Source organism: Giraffa tippelskirchi, chromosome 2 (assembly GCF_054371585.1).
Source record: "Giraffa tippelskirchi isolate mGirTip1 chromosome 2, T2T-mGirTip1v1.2.pri, whole genome shotgun sequence".
Classification (NCBI taxonomy): Eukaryota; Metazoa; Chordata; class Mammalia; order Artiodactyla; family Giraffidae; genus Giraffa; species Giraffa tippelskirchi.
In genome coordinates, this window is record NC_137276.1 from 142,836,597 (window position 1) to 142,855,158 (window position 18,562).

At 38.1% G+C, this 18,562-nt stretch overlaps 1 protein-coding gene and 1 pseudogene across 3 annotated transcripts in view; one reads left to right on the forward strand and one right to left on the reverse strand.

The window, feature by feature from the left end:
* The window catches only part of NLGN1 (neuroligin 1), a 911,840-nt gene that overhangs the window by 657,693 nt on the left and 235,585 nt on the right, over positions 1-18,562 (forward strand). The window lies entirely within an intron of this gene.
* LOC145538344 (zinc finger protein with KRAB and SCAN domains 2 pseudogene) lies at positions 11,396-13,150 on the reverse strand (annotated as a pseudogene).

The window sequence follows — 18,562 nt, forward strand, 5'->3', positions numbered from 1 at the left end:
AAAAACAAAAAAAATTGATGTAGCTTGCTTATTTTCACATTGACTTTATTACAGTGGTCTGGAACTGAACCCACAATATCCATGAGGTACATTTGTATATTTTTATGAAGTGTAAGTTTTTTTCATTTCCCTCAAGTTAGTGAGAAGTCAAGATTCCATTAACAGAAATTCATTTTACAGTAAACCCCAAGATTACATATCTATTCTATCAAGTAAAGGATTACAGTTTTAGCCAAGGTCAGATAGACAGTTCTATATATAAGTGAGATGGTGACTGAGAATTGAGATATGAGTTAGGATTTAGCGATGGATTGAGAATTGTCCAAATTCAATTATTGTGTTGATACCATATGCACGTGCTATTATATTTGCTTGAGAAGATTGTCAAAAATTTATAAACAATTCCCATCCTTTGGGATTTTACAATCTGATAGGAGGGATAAGAAATGAATAAATCTTAAGCATACACATATACCTACACACACACATACACATAGCAGTATGTATCAAGTAAATATAAAGAACAACCAGATAAGACAGAGTGTGCCACTGAGAGTCTGGAGTCCTTGTACCAAGTTCTATCCCCATCACTGTGTTCTTTGTACAGCTAAATATTTTTATTGAAAAATGTTAATTTTTTCTGTTTTATTCTTCCAAAATATTCAAGATAGTCAACATTAGATATAATTTACAAGTTATTTCCTTCAGACAAAAGTAGTTGATGAAATTTTTGTGAAGGAAAAATTTTGGAAGGAAAAGTAATTTGAAACCATGAAGGACCCTGGGGTTCTACATGGGCACGCTAAAGTCCAAAATGTTTGCTATGTGTAGGCAAAAATTGGAGTATGAGCTTTCTAGAAGGCAATAAACAGAAGATTTGATCAAGTTTACCATTTGAAAGGTCTAAATAAAGCAGTTGCACAAGAAGAAACTCATCTATTCTCAGAACTTGGCAAGAGGAGATGTGTTAAACCTACCCTCAGGAAGAGACATTGTGGGACAGAGTCGGCATCCTCAACTCATCATTGCTACGATACAGCAGACTTCCTGGGATTGTTTCTATGACACCCCTCTAGATGGGCTGCTGGTTTAACATTAACTGACCTAAAAATCAGTTATGTAGTTTTGGGCTGGCCCCTTGCCCTTTCCAAGCTTTAGTTTTCTTAGGTGCACAGTGAGAGAATTAGATTGATTTCAGTTCATTTCAGTTCAGTTGCTCAGTTGTGTCCGACTCTTTGCGACCCCATGAATCGCAGCACACCAGGCCACTCTGTCCATCATCAACTCCCAGGGTTTACCCAAACTCATGTCCATTGACTCAGTGATGCCATCCAGCCATCTCATCCTCTGTCGTCCCCTCTCCTCCTGCCCCCAGTCATTCCTAACAACAGGGTCTTTTCCAATGAGTCATCACTTCACATGAGGTGGCCAAAGTATTGGAATTTCAGCTTCAACATCAGTCCTTCTAATGAACACCTAGGACTGATCTTTAGGATGGACTGATTGGATCTCCTTGCAGTCCAAGGGACTCTCAAGAGTCTTCTCCAACACCACAGTTCAAAAGCATCAATTCTTCCATGCTCAGCTTTCTTCACAGTCCAACTCTCACATACATACATGACTACTGGAAAAACCATAGCCTTGACTAGATTGATTTAGAGGATACATTTCAGCTTAATGTGCCAAAGAGAGGTGAAGTCATTGGTGTCAATGATGGTCAAAGAGTCTCTGGGGAAGAGGTGTGAATTTGGTCACATATAAGTTGATATCCTCCCAGAAACATTAAAGAGACTATTGGAAGTGGGTAACAGAGAATGATCAGGGCTGGAGAAAAACTTGTAGGTAGTATTGTGTGTCACGCATGAGAGCTGTGAGTAAAAGAACTCCTCCTGGAGACAGTATATAGGTAAGAGATAAGACCCAATCTATAAAGGAGTATCTGAGAGTCCACATGGAATGCCAGGATTAAGAGATGAAAGAGGAGCCAATAAAAATAATAGAGAAAAACAGAGTTCAAGAATTTTAAAAGAATGTTAAATGATGATATTGTAAATGGTAATGAAAAATAACACTTGAGGATAAGATACATTAATAAGTATGATGCAATACAATTAATGAAATCAAATTAAATACATAAAGAACTTTGTTAGATAAATACTTATAGATGGTAGTTACTACAAAAAGCTTTTAAAAGTACTAGGGAAAGAGTTATTGCTACAAAGATATTTTATGTTGTATGAATCTGATAAGTAAAAAAGAGAAAGAGAGAATACATTAGACTATCATAAACACCAAAAGACAAGCAAAAATTTCTGCACCTTTGAAAAAGATAGATTCCAGCTGACTCACAAATCCAGAATGAACTTCATATAAGTAGAAGCATTGGAAATGATCCCCAAAGAGCAGAAGTGACAGGACTAGTGCATGGGGGGATAAACGTGATTTTGAGCATCAGAAACAGTGTGGACAAAGACTTGGAAGTGGAAAAGTTTGAGACTTTCAGGAAACAGCTAGTAACTATATTGGTCACATAGAATATTCATATATTGATATTAGGCAGCAGTTACTGATATATTTGAAAAGTTAGATTGAGACACTCAAATGCTGGTGTGAGAAAAGTCAATTCATTGGATGATAGGAAGCTATTGAAGTTTTTGAGCCAGTAAATGGCATGATCAGAGAAGATCTTCAGGAAGACACATCTTGGCCGTAATATGATAAAACAGAGCAGATTAAAGTCAAAAGAATAGGAGGTCTCAGAAGAAGTCCAGTTGTGGCAATAGCATATGTAGATGGCCTGGACTAGGGGGAGTCACAGCAGGAATGGAAAGAAGGGGATTGAGAGGGCTAGCTAGCACACTTGGCCAGGGGTTGAATGTCAATTTGTAACTACTAGAAAATGACTGTGTGAACTAAGGCTAATTCCCTATCTCCACTGCCATCTTTCTTACTTAGTAAAAATGGATTATAGTGTTTTGCTTCTACCTGTCTCAGAAATGCTGTCAGAGGTGATTACACATATTTTTCCAAAGTAATCTAAAGTGCTTTAATTCCTTGGAACTGGACAATATGTAAATACGATTATTCATTATGTGTAAAAGAGGAATACACGATGATGGATGTGCCGAGCCTATACAGGAGGACTGTTTAAGAATATTGAGAGGGAAAGAAGCTGGATAATCAATATGCTGCTTAATGTGGAGGGCTAAAGACATTGATAGAAGGATACTGAGTGAAAGGGAAATAAAAGAGGATAATGTATTGGGGAGTTAAGACTGATGAAAGACGGTTATGTTATGTTAAATAACTTGAAGAGAAAATGTCAGTTTTAAGGATTCTCTGCTAAATATTAAGCAATAAGGAAAAAGTTTAAAAGTCATTTCATTTAGATCATTGGTATGGTTTATGAAAAGAGATGAAAAGAAATTAGAACAGTTTTACATATAGGTGTACATTCTAAATTTTATACCAGAGGTGGTCAGCACTTCTGTGTAGAGTCACATTAGAGAATAACTCTAGTGATTAGAAACCAACCACCAGAGTTCAAAAGAATGGGCACTGACATAGGTTACTGGCACTGACATTAAGGAGACAAATGTAAAGTACTCAGAAAAATCACTTTAGGATCAAGTTTTTAGCTGAAACTTGTATCAATAACCATGAAAAGAAAGGAATTCAATTCCATGAAACTGGGACTGTGAAAGGAGAAGGCAATGGCACCCCACTCCAGTACTCTTGCCTGGAAAATCCCATGGACGGAGGAGCCTGGTAGGCTGCAGTCCATGGGGTCGCTAAGAGTCGGACACGACTGAGGTGACTTAGCAGTAGCAGTAGGGACTGTAAATGTCTATTTTTTCAAATTTTCATAGCATGATTGTGGATCACATTGACCTAATATTTATCACAGATTAAAAGTCTGCAATCAACTGTCGGAACTTCTCAGGTGACACTAGTAGTAAAGAACCTGCCTGCCAGTGCAGGGCACATCAGAGATACAGGTTTGATGCTTGGGTCAGGAAGATCCCCTAGAGGAAGGCATGGCAAATCACTCCAATATTCATGCCTGGAGAATCCCCTGGCCAGGCTACAGCTGATAGGGTCACAAAGAGTCAAACATGGCAAAAGAGACTTAGCACACACACACACAATCAACTGTCAGGCAATAATGCAGTATTTAGCATCAAATAAGCAAAGTCACTATTAGACAGCTAATGTTGTGGCTGCTTGCAGAGAAGAGGCTCTGCTTTGGATTAAGAAGATGACGTTAATTATGTCGGTCTTTTGGGACTTCCCTCTCTCTAAACGTTACAACCGCAGCCTCTTGGCCTCTTTTTCAGCAAGAGTTTCCTTAAAGTTTTTCTTCTCTCAGCTGAGGGTATCTTTTTTAAGTTAATTTTTATTAGAGTATAGTTGCTTTACAATGTAGTGTTAGTTTCTGCAAAATGAATCAGTTATGCATATACATATAGCCACTTTTTTTAGATTCTTTTCCCATAAAGGCCATTACAGAGTATTGAGAATAGTTTTCTGTGCTAATAAGTAAGTTCTTATTAGTTATCTATTTTATGCATAGTAGTTTGTATATGTCAATCCCAATCTTCCAATTTATCCCTCTCCCTTCTTACTCCCTTGTAACCATAAGATTGTTTTCTACATCTGTAACACTATTTCTGTTTCATAGATAAGTTCATTTATACTCGTTTTTCCTTTAAAGTGTACTCATGAATGTTGAAGAACATTCCTTAATCACAAGAGGGAAGCTATGATGGTGAAATGGGGACTAGAGTTATTGCTCTGAGGGTGAAAAGTGTCACTTCTGTCTGTTTGTCTGACCAGTTGAGCACGATAAGTCTCATCGGAGAAAGAAGAGAGTGCTAGGCTGACAGGTTAGATATTGGGGAAAGGCTTGGCCAACTCTGGCATCCAACAGTCAGAAGCGTTGTGAGGATACACCCTTCCCAGTGCTTCTAGGGATATTGTTAGTATAATTATCAGAAACTGCAGGTTTTTCACAGGGGTTTAAGTGTGTGTGTGACATCACACACTGATCCCACAGTTTCCAACAGAGTCCTATGAGATGCTAATATTCCTTATATTTCCCTCATGGTGAAATGCAGGAGGTGAGGAACCCAGGGAGGCCTGTGATTGCCTTCTTCTGGTTTCTGCTGCATCAACTCTGCTTTACAAGTTTTACTTGATGTGGTTCCAGGTATTATTATACTAGGAAATAAGATCCTATTCTTAAGATGAAGTAACTAGGAGCCAAGAAATAAAGTGACTCACCCAAGTTCCCACTGGTTTCCTCTTTCGGAGCACCACCTGCAGTATTAGACCGATTTGTAAAGGGACCCATGTGGACTGAATTTCATAGCCCCAGTCTAAGAGACAGAGTAAATGAAGATTTGGTATGTCCCTCCGAAGAGTTGCCAAGCCTGGGGTTTTACTGATGAGACCATTCCATTCTCACCTTTGTTAGCTGGTCAGCCACCACGTAGACCAAGGAGAGCTCCCTTTTGCTTTGTGTGAATTGGCTTTTGCTGTAGTAGAACTAACTGGCTGCAAGGCAGATTTCTTATAATCAATTTGGAATGGCTCTGACTTTCTCTTACCCTTATATGTGGCAATCAACTCTACATGGATGCCTGGAAGATGCTTCAGGGATTGGAGGATGTGAGTGGGACAGAATAGCTTATAAACCATGGCATGTCACAAAATCTAAAAGAAGGTAATTATAGTACCCAGGGCTATGGGGAGAACTAATGGGATCAGACTAATAGAAGGAGTGTTGCTTGAGAGTAAGTGCCATTAGCCTGTGTGAGAAGCTCAAAAAAGAATGTGGAATTATGCTTTTTGTGCCATTAAAATATTGATCCCACCTACTCAGAAGTCAAAAGTATATCTCTGGCAGACAGGTGAACTCTGTATATTTTTTTTTCTTTAATTGAGGTGTAACTGCTTTACATTATTGTGTTAGTTTTTGTTTTACAATGAAGTGAATCAGCTCTATGTATACATACATTCCCCTCCCTGCTGGATATCCTACCCACCCCACCTCCATCCTACCCCTTTAGGCCATCACAGAGCACCAGAGCACCAAGTTGAGGTCTCTGTGCTATACAGCAGCTTCCCTCATATGCTTTTACTCTAACTTTCTGTTTGTCTGGATAAAGATGCAGGGCAGTACTACTGAAAAGAGATGTAGATTTATGTGCTTGACAGTAATAGCTCTAGACATGGATTCTCTGCCTTCCCGGCGCCAATAAAGACCCTCTTCTCCTCTGTGGAGAAATTTAGTTATTCATATAGCATAAACTGTTTTAACACTTAACTCAAGGCTCACAAACTCCAAGCAAATCTTCAGCAAGATGTTAATTTCTTTTTTTACTTGCAGCCTCACACTCATAATAAGATCTCACTGGACTCTTTTCCCTATGAACCACTTTATGAATGTGCTGGGTTGGAGATGTAAAATGAAGTGTCATTACAATCTGGGGCAAAGAGAACGCATGTATAGGAAAAAAATACTCAGTGGTGCATGGGGCTGTAATCGATGTGTAAGAGAGATTCTGAGACAATTCTGGCCTCTTTTGATAGCATGTTCTACTTTTCTTTTTCCTTCATAAGTATATAAATTATTTTCTTTGGAGACCTCAGAGTTAACAAGAAAATTGATGATTTTTTTTAAAATTAAGCAAGGAATATACTAGAGAATAGGACTTCCCAGATGGCGCTAGTAATAAAGAACCCGCCTGCAATTCAGGAGATGTAAGAGATGCGGGTTCAGTCCCTGCGTTGGGAAGATCCTCTGTAGAAGGAAATGGCCACCCACTCCAGTATCTTTGCCTGGAAAATCCAATGGACAGAGTTACAGGCAGGCTACAGCCTATGGGGTTGCAGAGAGTCAGACACAACTAAGCAACTTAGCAGGTTCATACTTGAGAATGGACTTCCTTGGTGGTTCAGACAGTAAAAAAATGTGCCTGCAATGCAAGAGACCTGGGTTCGATCCTGGGCTGGGAAGATCCCCTGGAGAAGGGAATGGTATTCCTTCCCACTTCAGTATCCCTGCTTGGGAAATCCCATGGACAGAGGAGTCTGGCAGGCTAACAGTCCATGGGGTTACAAAAGAGTCAAACATAACTGAGTGACTATCTTCCACTTTTCATGCTTGAGAATACATAATTTGTAATAAATATCAATACTAAAGAACCCATGATGCAAAGTTCACTGGAACATGTTCACTTTTTAACTTGAATACATTTTAGTGAATAGCCATATTTCTTATTATAGCATATAATTTAATGCATTAAGTAAGGTGTTATACAGATATTTTTTAATATGGTAATAAAAATCAAATGGAACCAACCAAATTTATATGGTGGTGAACCTTGAGGCTAATATTTTACTATAGCATTTATTTAAACTCTCACGTTACTAGTCATTAATAAGAGAATGGTGAGATAATTAGGTGCTTCTAGTGGAGAAGGCAATGGCAACCCACTCCAGTACTCTTGCCTGGAAAATCCCATGGACGGAGGAGCCTGGTAGGCTTCAGTCCATAGGGTCGCGAAGAGTTGGACACGACTGAGCGACTTCACTTTCACTTTTCACTTTCATGCATTGGAGAAGGAAATGGCAACCCACTCCAGTATTCTTGCCTGGAGAATCCCAGGGATGGTGGAGCCTGGTGGGCTGCCGTCTATGGGATCGCACAAGAGTCGGACACGACTGAAGCGACTTAGTAGCAGTAGAAGGTGTACAGTTTAAGCATTTTTGTCACTGACACTAATGACTGATATCTGTGAGATTTTCAGTACTGCAAATCTGACAACAAAATTCACAACCAATAGACTTCTAGAAGATTCCCAATTTGGCTTAATCACCAAATATTATTACATTACAGTACCAACTGCTTTGTGAAAGTAGCAGAATACTCTATCAAAAATGCTTCTAACAAAATAGATGTGGCAATGATGTTTTATAGCTAGCTAATCAATACTTTATCCAGGGAGAAACATTACAGAATGAGGTTATTTGTACTCCATGCCTACTCTTATACTATTCCCAAAGCACACATGTAAGAATTTTTAGAGTTATTGCATTCTGTCAGAGCAATATTATTTTTAGGGGGATAGTGGAATGTGGAAGAAAGTACCTTGAAATCAACATTAAAAGCCAAAAAAACACAGCTTGGGTGTGTCTCCTGCCTTCAAGACTTAATATCATGCAGTGAGGGGCCAATTTCTCACTATTCCTGAGTCTCAGTCTGCTCCTCTAAAACCGGATTGGAGTTCCTTGATCCACTTAGGTTTCAGTGTCATTATGATGATTAAATATGGTGATGAAGTTGAAAGAATTTTGCAAACTGAAGCAAAATCATTGTTTTAATTTTAAAAATCTATGCCTCTAGTGGGCTTCCAAACACAATTTCACTAATTACCATACTAATTAGAAGTGCACCTTTTGACACTGACTATATAGTCGTGACATCATATTTTTAGTACTTTTTTCAGTTGCTTTTACTGGACTTTTATTAGTTTGAAATCATTCTAAGTAAACCAGTGATGCAGTTGCTTAAACTGTACACCCTCACATTCTATGAGAAAGACTCTATGATTATCCCTTCTTTAAAGATGTGGAATTTAAAGCTTAACGAGGTTAAATAATTTGCCCAAGGAAATCTGAGCAAAGACCTATCCCTAGAAATCAGGCTCTTAAACACGATAACTTACAGCCTATTTTTCCAGAAATACATTTAGATAATTTACACTGATGTAATAAGTGTATTGGGTGGTTCCTTATGTCTGCTCTTTCCCCTCTTCATGATACATTCTCTTTCAAATGTATTTTCTTACTAAAAGCAGAATAGTTTTTCTTGCTCTCTTTTATAGATTCAGGTTTGGAGGTTCTGAAAGCAAGTCATATGGATGGGAACAAAGATAGACTGGAAGATCTTTTTTAATCTTTCCCGTCTGAGAATATTTTTTTTCCTTTTATTGAATTATATGTAATACAGAATTATCATTCTTATGTTATTTAAACAGTCTACTTGGGCTTTTTCCTACTAATTCAAGGTTATAATTTTCTTAAAAGATGAGTAAACCATAAATCTTTCATTGGAGCAGGTTTATTTTCAATACAAAGGGGAATTCAAAGTTCTCACCATAGAAGTTCTCTAAGACTAGTATACATACTGGGATTTTTATGGTTACTCCTCGAAGATAAATGGCCATTTCTGTTTCTATTTTTCTGTAATAAACCATTTAATAAAACATTAAATTTCTCTATGGCATTTGCTAATAAGCTCAAGTGCTATATTTTAGACTTAAGAAAACCATTCTCCTTTCAGGCATTTTAATAAATTGGGAAACCTTGTCATTTATTATGGTAAACATGAACTTCATCAAATTAATAATAAAGGACTTCTAATTCATCTTGCTTTCATTTTCTTGAGGATGCAGTTTTTATAATATGACTTTTAAGCCATGTATATATATTTTTTCATTTTTCTACATTAAGATTAATTATTTGCTGATTGACAGTTTGAGTTGAGTCCTATTTTCCTCCTGCCTAATTACATCTAATCGTTTTGTTATCCTTCTGTAATTTCATGACAACTCTACTGAAAGTATTGTGACTATAGATTGATGTTACACAGCTTCTTATATTGTTATAATTTAGGGCCTATTAATGGCAGAGTGGGGAAAAAATAACAAGAACTTAATTGGTTTTAAATTGGCCTTAAATTGTAATTAGAGGAGAAGAGAAGTAAGTCATAATTTACGTGTTTTTTATCACAACAAAATTTAGAGGCATTGATGTGTCAGGGCACTGTTTTTGTGGGGGGAAGGGAAACTTCCTAGTAATTAGACATGTGTTAATGCTGCAGTGCTTAGCAGAAAAAGAAGCCAGCACCTGTGAGATGCTGATGAATCTTAATTTTTAGGGACTCTGAACATCTCATACTAAGAGTCCAGCTCTAAGTCTGGCGATGGCCAGGCAGAAAGGTGAACATATAATTTTATATATATATATATATATATATATACACAAAACCTTTAACCAAGACACAGGACATAAAATTGAGTTGCTTGGCAACTGGATTTGAGGAATGCCACTCCATGTAGTTTTCTAATCCTTAAATATTTTTGTTATATATTATTGTTATATAATTATATATATATGTATGTATATGTATATATACACCTCCTTATATATTATTATTACCACCTATAGCAAGCTCTGGCTCAAAGTAACCTTGATTCTGCAGTGGTCTTGGTTTGGATGTCCGTGGGAGGGCACTCTGGTTGCCACATCTGTCATCTGTTGATTCTCCAGAGTTGTTTCTGGTCATCTAACTTGCTAAGTGGGGGTCTGTTTTTTGTTCCTTTCAACTGTCCATCTAAATCTGTTGCAAGCCTCAATCAAAAAAAAAAATGACCTTCTAATATAGAGAAGAATCATCTTCAGTTCAGTTCAGTCACTCAGTCCGACTCTTTGCAACCCCATGAACTGCAGCATGCCAGGCCTCCCTGTCCATCACCAACTCCCGGAGTCCACCCAAACCCATGTCTGTTGAGTAGGTGATGTCATCCAACCATCTCATCCTCTGTCGTCCCCTTCTCCTCCTGCCCCCAATCCTTCCCAGCATCAGGGTCTTTTCCAGTGAGTCAGCTCTTAGCATCAGGTGGCCAAACTATTGGAGTTTCAGCTTCAACATCAGTCCTACCAGTGAACACCCAGGACTGATCTCCTTTAGGATGGACTAGTTGGATCTCCTTGCAGTCCAAAGGACTCTTGAGAGTCCAACACCACAGTTCAAAAGCATCAATTCTTCGGTGCTCAGCTTTCTTTATAGTCCAACCCTCACATCCATATGTGACCACTGGAAAAACCATAACCTTGACTAGATGGACCTTTGTTGACAAAATAATGTCTCTGCTTTTCAATATGCTGTCTAGGTTGGTCATAACTTTCCTTCAGTCAGGGGAATTATTGTTATTAAATTCCCTGGATATAATTATAAAATTAGATCTTCTGGGGGTGGTGGTAAATTATTTCCTTTAATTTGCTAAAACCTCTTACCTCTTTTACAGTAGAAAGGAGATAGTCATAGATGATGAAAAGAAGTCCTTGTGAAGTCAAAAATAGAAGAAAGAGTGAAATATTTGAATTAGTATTGGTTGCGAGTATTAATATTGGATTAGTATTAGAAGTAGAGGAACAGACTAATCAAGTAAGAGGCAGAGGTGAGAACAGGATCTGAGCCTTTAGCTCATTTATATTCTCAAGCTTATCTTGGGAATGACACTTTATAGCTAAGAAAAGATTGTTTCCAAGAGTGAGATCAGGGTAAAATGGCCAAGTGGACAGTTAGGAAGAGAAGAGCTCATCATCATAATGTCTGCCTGAAGTCATCAGTCTTCCCCTTGAGGGGGTTCTCTGGGGAGCAGAATGCTGGCAGGGTGGCAGCAGCTTTTCTCTAACGTGAACCTCCCAATCTTTGATACGCACAGAACTCTTGCTGAAATGTCTGCCACACTGGATGCACTCACAGGGCTTCTCCCCAGTGTGTACTTGCCGGTGCTCATGAAATCTCGTACAGTTATTGAAACTTTTCTCACAGTCCACACACTTGTAGGGATTCTTGCCAGTGTGGACTCTCTGGTGGGCGCTGAAGTGTGAACTGTTGGTGAAGCTCCTCCTGCACTCTCCACACTGGTAAGGCTTCTTTCCAGTGTGGGTTCTCTGGTGTATAACCAGACTCAAGCCCTGGCTGAAGCATTTCCCACACTCTGCACTCTCTGTAAGGCTTCTCTCCTGTGTGAATTCTCTGGTGGGTACCAAAGTTGGAGGAGTTGTTAAAGCTTTTCCCCCAGTCGAGACATTTAAAAGGTTTTTCTCCTGTGTGGATTCTTTGGGGTCGGACTAGACTCCTGCTTCTGCCGAAGCACTTCCCACAGACACTAAGGGTTTTCTTTCTGGTGGGTCATGTAGCACATGAGACGCGCACTCCTTCCAAATCTTTCTCCATATCTGAGGAGCCGGAAGGGCCTCTTCCCCACAAGAGGCCTCTGATGCACTAAGGCTTTCCCCAAATCTCAAGGCTGAGGCATCAGTTTTCCCTGTCCAATTCCATGAAGGTTTTCCCACTGTCTTCCTGAGATGCAATCCCTTTTACAATATTTACCTGGATCAACATTCTGGGAAACAACCCTTTTAGACTTTTCTGTGAATGCCCTATGCTTCTCCATGTCCTTACAGATCACCTGTGTTGCATCCTCCTTGATACTACTTTCAATTTCAAAATCACTCTGGCTTTGCAGTAAACCTGAAGGTCCCTGGAATTCTGGTTCTTGCATGATTTCCTCCTCACTCATTCTCTCGCTGCCAGAATCTTCAACAAGCGCCTCCTAGGAGTGCTTTTCAGGTTCCCAGCCTGTAGGTTCCTGGGGTTCAATTTCCATGTCGTCTCTTTCTTGAACTGAGCGTGATGGGGCTTCTGGGGAACTAGTGGGAGCAGCAGATGCCCTAGAGTTAATCAGGGCATCCATCTCCTTGTAGAATGCACAGGACTCTAGCACATGACCGTTTTTCACTTTACCGTAACTCTTCTGACGGCTTTTGAACTTGGTCCAGCACTGTTCCGGAGTTCGGAGGAAGCCACACTCTTGCAGCTGCTCAGCCATGGCCCCATACAACTGGCTCTTCTGATGATAGGTTTACAGAGCTTCGTAAAACAGAGCCTCATGGAGGATGTCTAGGAAAGTCTTGGTTTCCTTGTAGCCCCAGTGCACACCACTCAGGTTTTGAAATATGACAGGGCCACTATGAAGCTCAGGCTTCCAGATAAACTCAACGCCCATTTCATCACCATCAGACTCCTCTGCAGCTTCTTCCTCCTCCACCAAATTGACCTGTTATTTAGCACTGATGCCAATTCTCGTCAGTCTAGGGAGAGACAGAATCTCCTTTGGCTTATCTGTGGATGAAGCATAAGCTACAGGATTCAACAAAGCGTCCATGTCCTCAAAGAAGGCACAGGGTTCTAGCAAGTAGCCATTTCTCACTTTTCAGTAACTCTTCTGAACTTTTGACTTTTGAACTTGGTCCGACACTGTTCTGGTGAGAGGAAGCTACATTCTCGTAACCATTACTAATCCAATACCATGACACTGACTGTGATTTTGAGGGAAGAGAGTTGTAGCTAAGATTTCTTTGCATCTGTAGTGAAGTGACTGTAGAATGCAGTAACAATACAGATGGCAAATGGTAACAAGGCAGGTAAGAATATATTTACCAGTATTTTTTATGCCTCCTTTGTCAGGTGAATTAGCTCAGAATCTTTTATATCGTTATTCATGTAAAAGCAGGATGTGCAAGGGGAATTAGGCAGAGAGGCAGTTTTTATTTTCACAGTTGACTTTTTAGAATTATGAAAACTTCACTTCTTTAACTCCATTTGCTTGTACGTCATTTTGACACATTCTGTAATGAAATTTTATGGCAAGGTAAAGCATTTATACTGAAAAGTACCTGTTTCAGTTACATTAGATAAAAGCACATGAATTGGACATCATTCTCATTCCACTGCAGATGAATCTCACTTTTACAGAATTTGGAAAAGAGCATTAGGAGTGCTATGTTATAGCACTAATAAAGAGATTTATGTATTTCATCTTGCTTCTTTCATGCCATTTCCCAGAGCCCATGAAATTGCCTGAAACACGATAGGTAAATACTCACACATATTTGTTGAAGAATTCCTAAGTAAGTAGATGAATACTAATCAAAAACTACTTGACTATATAGCAAGTCAACTTGCACATATATATTTTAAACATTAATAAAATATTATTCTCCCATCATTAATTTTAACTGACCTACTTCTGCCAGAAGGTATGAGGATAGTTTGGAAATAGATATGTGTATTGCACGATTATTGTGGGAAAAATGTATTCCTTACAGTAATCTATGCCATTTTTTGAAGAATTTTAAGCAGCAAATTTCTATGCAGGAATATCTAAAGCACTGAATTTGTCTATACTTCCTTGTCTATAGATAATTTCTGGTACCAAAGGTTCAGCATATCCTTGGGCAAGATATTGAGAACTCTTAAAGCAAATGCCAGGTCTTTCACATTCAACCCTGTAGGCTTAGGATGAAATGTGAGTAATCTGATCTACAAATATATTCACAAATGTGTATAACAGCTGTATGTAGAGAGAATATGAGCAGTTTCCTGTTGCTGTTTAGTACTTTTCTGAGCTTCCACAATGTTCCTGGTGCTAACTGGGACACCTCAATTATTCTCCATCTGTGCTCACTACCAAAGCTGTCAGCTATCATACTGCTTGGGCCCTGAGGCCTATGGCAGAGAGCCTGACAGGGTAAATGGTGCAATCTAGTATTCCTTCCTGGGTAGCCTTGCTAGTTAATCTAGTAAAGAGATCTCTTTGTGCCCAGTATTGACTTAGACCATGAAATAAAGCCATGGGTTATCATGGCCTCAAAGACAACTTTGCATAGAAGAGATACTATGTTGGAATTCCACATAAGAGGATTTTCAGTGCCAATGGGACAGGATGGCTTAACAGCAAAACTGCTGTATATGAAGGTGTTCTAGGGGAGTGTGGGGGAAGTTTAGTAATCAAACTTATGAATAGATTATAATATGCATCAGCCTCTACTCCCAGTTGTGTTTTTGTTGTGTAGTCACTATGTTATGTCAGACTCTGTGACCTCATGGACTGTAGCCTGCCAGGCTTCTCTGTCCATGGGATTTCCAGACAAGCATACTGGAGTAGGTTACCATTTCCTTCTCCGGGAGATCATTCCTACCTAGGGGTCAAACCTGCATCTCCTGCTTGGGAGGTAGATTCTTTACCACTGAAGCTCCTGGGAAGACATTCCCAATGTTACTTCCTATTAAATAGTATGCTATATCAAATCAGATAGAATTTTCTGCAAAAACCTTGGGAAAACCATATTTTTTCTTTAAGCTAATAGCCATGCTGCAATCTTGAGACTACAGTTGGTGAAACCGAAAACTTATGACTTCTGGCAATGTTTGAATCAAGTCATATGCCTTGTGACTTACGATGACCCCAAGTTGTTTCATGAGAATCCATGAAGTGGCAAGCTCTGTGCAGTAAACTCTACATGGATTATTATTCCTAATTCTTCCAATAACTGCCCAAGTTAGTTGTTATTCCTAACTGACGGGAAGAAACTGAGGCACAGAGGAGTTAAGTAATTGTGCTGAGTTTGCATGGCTATAAAGCATCTAAGCTGGAGATTTGAACCTGGGTGTATATGACAGTATAACTCACATTCTTGTACACACTGCGTCTAAGGGCTCAAAGCCCTCATGGATTTAGAACTGATTTCTGTGACTTCTGAATTCTCATCTTTGTCCTCTTTAAAACTGCTGGTGAGTATGTGAGTTGGAGGAAAAATTACTTAGCTCTCCTAAGGACATAGAGAGTAGTCATCATGGTACCACCAATGTTGGACTAGAGGCCTTCAATTCAGAGTCATTTTTATTTTTCATTTCTCTTTCCACATGGTACTCAGTATATACTCTATAATAAAAATTTGAGTTGGGAGACTAGGGTAGGGGGAGCAGTGAATTGGAATGTTTTCCCTTTTTCAGCTAAACCTGAACAAGCCATTCCATCTCATATGTTAGCAGATCACATAACTTCGATCATGTATAACTTGGACTTTTTGAGCTGATGCGAAAATAGAGAAAGAGGAAAAAAGAGGAAGGGCAGGAAAAGAGAAAATGGGAAACAAACCCTGGAGCTGATTCAAAAGTACAAAAAGGAGAATCAGAACATGTGTTCTCCTCTAGTCTCCTTGAGCAGTAAGATTTAAAGCAAATAGAAATAAACATTTCCTTGAGGCTCTTTCCCTTTACTCTCGTTCCCCAAGCAAATGTTCATTTTTCTTGAAGGAGATTGCTGATCAGAATCAAATTCTCCCTTCCTCTTTCTTGCCACATCCCATCCTGCCCTACAATTCAACTTGCTTACTCCTACACCTTCAAGATTCCTCCACTTTCAGTCAATCAATCATGAGAAGAGCCATGCTGTAATTTTGTGCTTTTCACATTCTTAACTTACTTTACAATGGGATTTTGAGGTGCTTTTTGCTGGCTTGAGCTGATAAGAAAAAATATATATACAAGAGTGATGGCTTCTTGAGCTTACATCAATGTTGTGAATTATATAATGAAACCTGTCTGGGTTGGAATTCTAAAGCTATTATCCTCCTAGCACTGAGATAAGACACCAAAAGAACTGTTTAGGATCTCTTAGCCATTTATAGCTTGATAAGTCAGTTTCTTTTCCTCTTAAAAAAAGGTTTGTTGAGAGTTAGTTATTCAACTTACCACATTGTCAATATTTTGCATTACCAGCTCTTGGGGAACACACTAAATCCTAAGGTATGATTTCTCCATAAGGTTATTCTGCCTCTTAAATGAGGTCTCAATATCTATTCTAGTGGTGTTTGAAAAGTTTTCACTTGGGATCTTCTGTGCCCTTGGTGTTGTGTGCCATTTGTGCATCATTAAAAGGTTGTAATGAAGTTCTGCCGCACACAGATTGTAAAAGGTCAAGCAGAAAGTTAGGAGCCAATGAGGTTGGGAAGAAAAATTGTGCTTGCTGCAGAAGTTGAGGGATTCATTATATTGATGCTATGGGGTTTTCAGCAGAGTAATAACTGGGTTAGCAATAGAATGTAAATCTTCTCAGCCACTTAGTCTGAATCTGCTTCTTCTTGATTTGTGGGGATATATTTTTAACAGAGTACAAGGAAAGTCATTACACTCAGAGGAAAGCCAGTAGAATTGGTAAATGCACTATAGATGGTTCAGCCATAAAGAAGAGTAGAACCGGAGGAATAAAGCATATCAGCTTTCCTAGTTGCCACTCAAAGAATTATTGTCAACCCCTATGAAATTGTCTCAGAAGAACTTTGCATAAGTAATTACTTTTATTCTTAAAAGGATATACATTGTTGTTTTTAGCTTCAGTAGTCCACAAGTACAAATATAGCTAATTAAAATGTTTCAAATAATCAGCAGAATTAATTAAATGGATTTGAGATTAAAAATATCAAAATAGCAGCAGCTTCAAGCCAATTTATTAAGGACCAATAAGACAAGCTAATGAGGTCCTGACTACTGTAAAAGGGAAAGAAACTCTAAAGTTACTGGTTCTCTACTGAATATTCTCTGGATGCATTTTCTTAAAATGAAATTCTAGAAATTATGTGCAAAAGTGCAGCAGTTGATTGCATGTCTCACAAGCTTACATATGGAGTGAAATAATTTCTTCTTTAAACAAGCCCCAAACCATCTGTTGACTTAAGTCAATTCTCTGAATTTTACTTGGAAATAATTAGAAGTCTAGATATTCCATAAGACTGACTCAATGTGTTTATTTAATTTATTCATGAGGTTTTATGTATGTGTATATGAGGGGGGGAGGGATAAGAAACCTTTTTCTTCAGAAGGATAAAGAGTCGGTAAGGTATGTCATAATATTAAGACTATTATTAGGCATTTCAACTTGACTCAAATCCATTGATTTAAGTTGAATGATTTAAAAGTTTTAGAAAAATAAAAATGACTTTTTAGAAAGCTTTGAAATTCAGGAATGAAGGACAATGGGAAATTACAGATAGTTTTTTTCAAAAACTTGTTTTGTAATTATCAAGGGATAAAGTATTAGACTAAAATTTAAGGTAGAAAAGCTATCTATAGTTTGATTTGCAATAGGTGGCATTCTGATTTTATAAAAATTGATTTATTTTCTTTATCAAAACTTTATAAATGGCTTCCTTGGGCCAGGTGGAGTTTGAGTATCTCTTGCTATCATTCAAATATAGTAATCCCAATATTTAAAAAAATTTTTGTCCAAAAATTCTAACTGATTAAATATCAACTAAGAAGACAGCATAATTCAATGATTTGAAAGTATTCCTTGAGAGGACAGCAATAATTGGATGAATGGGAATGTTATATCACAGTCCTTTAGAACTAGAACTTCTATGCTTCATTCATTAATATAGTCTCATTGTTCAGAGGAGATAGATATTTTTCTATCTAGATTTTTTCCTCCAAAATATAAATACTATTGAAATCATTGTCTTTGTGATAAAGAAACATAGTCATTTATTGATATGTTATTTATTACTTTAGAACTGCATTTTCTATTAAAATTTGTATATGCAAAATACTTTGGTTACTAATTTAACACTGATTTAGTATTATAATTATGTATAATAAGTATTGCATTTATTATGTTTGCATCTAAGTATTACATTATATTAAATACTAATAATAGCATCTAGAGTCTTTTCTTGACAGTGGTACCTATCTCATTTGTATATTCATTTATTCTCTCATCCAACAAACAGTTTCTTAGTAATTTCTCTCTATCAAGCTGTAGTAAGTTTCCCCTCAGAAAAGAGCCTATAATCTAGTAGAGAATTAGATATATAGGAAAATAATTGCAAGCAAACATGGTATATAGTGGAAAGTACAAGTATA